Below are 6,000 nucleotides of genomic sequence, written 5' to 3'. Positions count from 1 at the left end.
AGAATTAAAGAAGTTGACAATTTGTATGGAAAAACGAAAGATCACAAATAGCCAAAGCAATCTTGAGAAAGAAAAACAGAGCTGGAGGAATAAGGCTCCCTGACTTCAGACTATACCACAAAGTTACAGTAATTATGTTAAATTTTGAAGACCTTGGCAAAGAAAAAGGAGAATCCATCTCACTTCTACTATTCTGAAGCAAATAGCAGATCTAATTAAAAATTTACCCAGGAGAATGTCAGTCAGACAAAAACTTATGAAGAAAAACTGCAACATAAAAGTGAAAGTAAACATAACATGCAAAGTACAGATGTAAAGGTATGCTTTTGAAGCTACATTACAGGAAACAAAAGAAAACTTTTAAGCATATATATATGTATATATACAATGGATAAGCAAAAAGATCCTACTGTACAGCACAGGGAACTATATTCAATACCCTAAAATAAACTATAATGGACAAGAATATGAAAAAGTATCTATATGTATAACTAAGTCAGTTTTCTCTATAACTGAGTCACTTTAGTGTATAGCAAAAACTAATACAACATTGTAAAACCAACTATACTTCAATAACATAAATTTTTTTAAAAAAAGAAAACTAAGTAAAAACTGCTTTGCTCTCCCAAGAAAATTAAATAGGCTCAATGAGTGATAAACAAACTCACATAAAATGGAATATGACAGGGTTAAGTCAAAAACAGAATATGATAGAGTTAAGCCAAAAAAAAAGTTTTTTTAATCTCCAAGGAGTTTTAAGTGGTATTAGAAGCTATATAAGCTTAGAAGCTATTGAAAAGAAAAGTAGAATCAACATGTCAAAAATCCAATCACTGCTTTGGATGAGAGGCTTTAAAATTCACCCAGAATATGGTATAAGTGGAAAATATGAGAGACATTGAGAATAGACAGAAGAAATCCAACATTTAGGAATATGATTTCCTGCAGAAGAAAACAGAACAGATGGGATGGAAATAATAACCACAAGTGTATTAAAAGAACATATATCTGATCAAATCTACAGCCAAAAAGTATTCACCCAGTTCTGGGTGAAATTATTAAATGAGAACTGTCACTTCATTTCAACCTGGTGAAAATATTCAATTTTAAGAGCAAATAAAAAAGCCTGCAAGTATCTAAAGGGAAAAAAATTTTCATCTATAAAGAAAAAGGTAAGCAATTTGATCACATAGTTTTTTCTCAATGACCACATTAAATGTTATATAACTTCTATCAACATTTGTAAATATCAAAGTAGAAGGGTTCTGACTCATGAGATCTATAGTCTGATAAATTGTCATTCTGGAAAACAGGCAAAGGAAAAAACTTTCAGATGAAAACATGATGTGAAAAGTACATCATTTATGTGCCATTGCAGTGGGTGAGTGTGGAAGGCAGCTATTTGAAGATATATACCAATAAACTAAAAATGAATAAAAACAAACAGCCCATAAATGAGGAATTTGGTGGTGGGCATTAAATATATAAACCCACACATGTGTGTATGTGTGCAAAATCATGATGATTATGGAAAACATATAGCAAGTTAAATAAGATTGAAGAAACTGAAAGTTTGCCAACACTTCATCTTAAGAAGTTGAACAATTACTGAAGTTGGTATCTTGAGTAATACGGAATCCAAAAAGTTTTTTCAAGTCTTAATATCGATCTCTATCAATTTGGAGGCTTTCCACATTACAGAAGAGAAAAATATCAAAGGAACTCCCACCATAAAAGAAAACAAAGTAAAGAGGTAAGAAGCATCAAAGAAATAAAAAAAGGTTGCAATAGCACTAAGAGACAAGTTCAAGCTAAAAGCTTCAAAGGAACAAAGAATGTTACTTTTATGAACAAAAGAACAATGCTCGAAGGCTATAGCTGTCATCAGTTTTATGCATCAGATAAAGACTAAAACATAAAAGCAAAAAAGAGTTGGAAAGAGACATTGACATAGTAATACAGTAAGAGCTCTTAACCGTCTCTATAAATTAACTGACAATTTATATTCTCCTGCAAAATATGCTGGCATATCCTTAGCAGTCTTAATACTGACCACCAATGCCTTGCCCTCTCTGCACGCTCATACCTTTCTACCCCCACAAATTGAGTTGGACGCTTACCAAGGGTCAGTCATATTTGTTTCCAAATATGCTTATGTCTGTTGTACTTGATATTGACATTGGATCTGATATTTTATATTAAACACCACATATTAAATGTGAAAATAGGGTTTATACTTCATTACAACTTAAAGAGTTTGTAAAGCTTCCATCAACGTGACTCTAAGAATTCCTCTCAAATTACATGTGGGGACACAAAGGTAAGTTATTGGGAGATCAGATATTAATTGTAAAAACCTAGACATTATTCTATATCCAAATCACTTACAAAAATGCCTTTAAAATCTCTTTCCACTTTAAAAAATCCACATTTAAAAATGACAGACCTTTCAAATGGATGTGGTTTAAGCCAGACAAATAGAACTCCAATACAGAGCCCATACCCTAGGAAAGACTTTGACTCTTCCTCAAAAGATTTGCAAATAAATATCTGTGTTCTAAACCAAAATAATACATCTTCTATGTTTGTTTTCTTTATCCCCTGTTATAACAGGCATTTTGGATTAATTGATTTGCTCCAGTCCTCATCATGTTAGATAAACATTTACTGTTCCACAATATTTTAATACTCCTTCCTTAGTATTTGATAGATCTGTCAAAAGTAAAATGACCCTATGGAGATAATGACTGGTAACAAATAGAACTAATAAATTTGGTTTTAGAGATTTATGCACAGACCTGAAAAGAAATAATATTAATATTCATTTTTAAATGTTCTTTGACCATATATAAAATCTGGCCACATATTAGAATAAACATAAAAACATAAGTTTTTAAAGTTAACAATATTAGGATCTACATTCTTTGACTATGGAGTAAAGATCCTGAAGCTAGAGAATATCTTGTGTGTTTGAAAACATGAAGTGTTCAGTATGACTGAGGCAGAGTAAACTTGGGCCATTAGAAGGACTTCAGCTCACACTTGAGACAAAAGTAAAAAATCTGTATTAATTTTTGCTGATTTTTTTAAATTTGCATAGAGAAATATTTTATAAGGATTTTAATAAACACATAAGAGTCATATATTCACCACTCTAACATACAGAAGAGTGATCTATGTGGTTTATAAGCTCAATTTGGTAGCTTCACCACAAATAGGATTGCCGAGTCAAGGATATGAACAGGGAAACCAGATAGGAGGTGGCTGGAAAAAAAACATGGGTGATATGCGGCATGGACCACAATGGTGGCAGTAGAAGTGGTTTGAATTTTATGAATTCCATAGGTAATTTTAAGGATAAGCTTGCTTGATGTATTGCCAGAGTGGACATACGTTATAAGGGAAAGAGCAGAGTCAAAGAGGAGTCTAAGTTACTTTAAAGAAATAAAAGGAGAATGCTGATTTGAGATGGGAATGACAGGAAGAGTAGTTCAGGATAACATATAAGTGTTAATTTTGAATTGTCTATAAGACATCCAAATAATGAGCCAGCATTTGAATGTATGATTATAAAGAAAAGAAGGTCTTGGCCTAAGATATATAAATTTGAAAGCTGTCAGCATATAGATGACATTTAAAGCCACTATGTAGGATATTATCACCAAGGGATTCTATACAGATGGGAAAAAAAAAGTCAAATGACTCAGCCTCGGAGGTTGGAGAAGCTTGAGAAACACCGCAAAAGAGACACAAATGAAACAGCCATTGAGATATGAGGCAAACAAAAGGTATAATATCTAGGGAAGAAAAGCAAGGAAGTACAGCAAGGATGAAGGAGTAATAAACTGTTTCAAATCCTATAGAAAGGTGAGGACTGAAAACTGTCATTGGATTAAGCAACTTGGAGATCATTTGTGACCTGCAAAACCACTCTTAAAATAGTTTTGGGTATAAAGTAAAATCTGACCGTAATAGGTTCAATCTAACAGAGGGAAAAAAAAATAAATTGCAGTCAATGCATAGAGCTAGATATTTTTTTAGAAGTTTTTATATAAATGAAAGGAAACAGGGATAGTAGCTGGAAGAAGTAGTGGTCAGTTTGTTTCATTAAAATAAACCACTATATGTTCATGAAAAAGTTCAATGAAGAGAGAAATCTGATGATGTAAGAATAGATAGGTGAATTGTTACAGTGAAGTTCTGAAAGAGGATAATGCAATGAGATCTTGTGTATGAATAGATGGCTTTCCTTTGCTAGGAATTTACATAGTCCATTCATACAAAGGAGTTAAGATGCTAACTAGACCTGGGCCACCAGATGCAAAGAACTGACTCATTGGAAAAGAACTTGATGCTGGGAAAGATTGAAGGCATGAAGAGAAGGGGACAACAGAGGATGAGATGTTTGGATGGCATCACCGACTCAATGGACATGAGTCTGAGTAAGCTCCAGGAGTAGGTGATGGACAGGGGAGCCTGGCATGCTGCAGTCCATGGGGTCACAAAGAGTTGGACACAGCTGAGTGATGGAACTGACTGAGACATCATGGTGATCAGTTTGATATGCATAGAAATACATACTGAATCACTATGTTGTATACTGGCACTAACAGTGTTGTAGGTCAATTACACTTCAAAAACAGACTTATTGAAGAGAGCTTAGATTTGTGGTTACCAAAAGTGCAGGTGGATGAAGGTGGGGGGAGGCGGTGGGGGCCATTGGACAAAGGCAGGGGGGAAAGACAGGGGGAGAATTGGACAGAAGGCAGGGGAAGACGTCTGGTGGCTCAGATGGTAAAGAATCCACCTGCAGTATGGGAGATCAGGGTTCGATCCCTGGGTTGGGAAGATCCCCTGGAAGAGGGCATGGCAACCCACTCCAGGATTCTTGCCTGGAGAATCCTCATGGACAGAGAAGCCTGGTGGGCTACAGTCCATGGGGTTGCAAAGAGTTGGACAGGAGTGAGTGACTAAGTACACAGGGGGAGAATTGGGTGAAGCCAGTCAATAATGTATCAACTTCCAGTTATAAGATGAATAAGACCTAGAGATCAAAGGACCAGTATGACAAAGATAGTTAACAACGCTGAATGTTATATATGAAAAGTTGTTAAGAGAATAAATCCAAAGCACTCTCATATCAAGAAATAAAAATACCTTTTTTCCTATTTCTTTCATTTTGTATCTATAGAGATGAAGAATGTTCACTAAACTTTTTGTGATCATCATTTTATGACATACTTAAGGTAATCATTATGCTGCACATCTTAAACTTACACAGTGTTGACCCACTTGAGATTATTGGTCATAGATTTAAAATGAGACCAATGAGCATGATGGTAAGTTTTTCTCCAGTCACGTTTGACTTTTCAGGTATGAACACACATTAGGCAGACAGTTGGATCTGACTCTAGTTGCGATTTTGCTAGAAAGTGAAAGTGAATTCATTCAGTCCTGTCCAACTCTTTGCGAGCCCATGGACTGTAGCCTACCAGGCTCCTCCATCCATGGAATTTTCCAGGCAAGAGTACTGGAGTGGGTTGCCATTTCCTTCTCCAGGGGATCTTCCCGACCCAGGGATCGAACCTGGGTCTCCTGCATTGCAGGCAGACACTTTACCATCTGAGCCACCCGGGAAATAAGGGGGTGAGGGCATTTGCTGAGTTAAGGATATGGAAAGGTGATAGGTTAAATAGAGGTCCTTGAGTTTAAAAGGATTATTGAGTTGGACTAGTAAAGAGAGTCAGCTAGAAAAGCAGGAAGTGGTGGTCAGAGAATAGGAAGCTAGAAATTGAACTGCTAGACTGGAGGTAGGTAATAACAACAAAATCCAGGCTATAAAAAAGAGTGGTAGTATAGAGGCAGTATCAGTAGATGATATAAGGCCAAGACAAGAGAGGTTAGAATATTGGAGGAATAACATCACCATGAATATGACAGTACTTGTACAGGAGGAAGAAACTGATACAGGAGCTCAATTTTTCAGGAAATGAAGGGAAG

At 35.5% G+C, this 6,000-nt stretch overlaps 1 non-coding gene across 1 annotated transcript; it reads right to left on the bottom strand.

Annotated features, from left to right (window-relative positions):
* TRNAC-GCA lies at window positions 5,566-5,637 on the bottom strand. Its single transcript has one exon. It is a non-coding gene; the product is annotated as a tRNA-Cys (tRNA).

This window comes from Capra hircus, chromosome 4 (genome assembly GCF_001704415.2).
Source record: "Capra hircus breed San Clemente chromosome 4, ASM170441v1, whole genome shotgun sequence".
In the NCBI taxonomy this organism is placed as follows: Eukaryota; Metazoa; Chordata; class Mammalia; order Artiodactyla; family Bovidae; genus Capra; species Capra hircus.
This window is presented reverse-complemented; position numbering and strand designations above follow the sequence as displayed.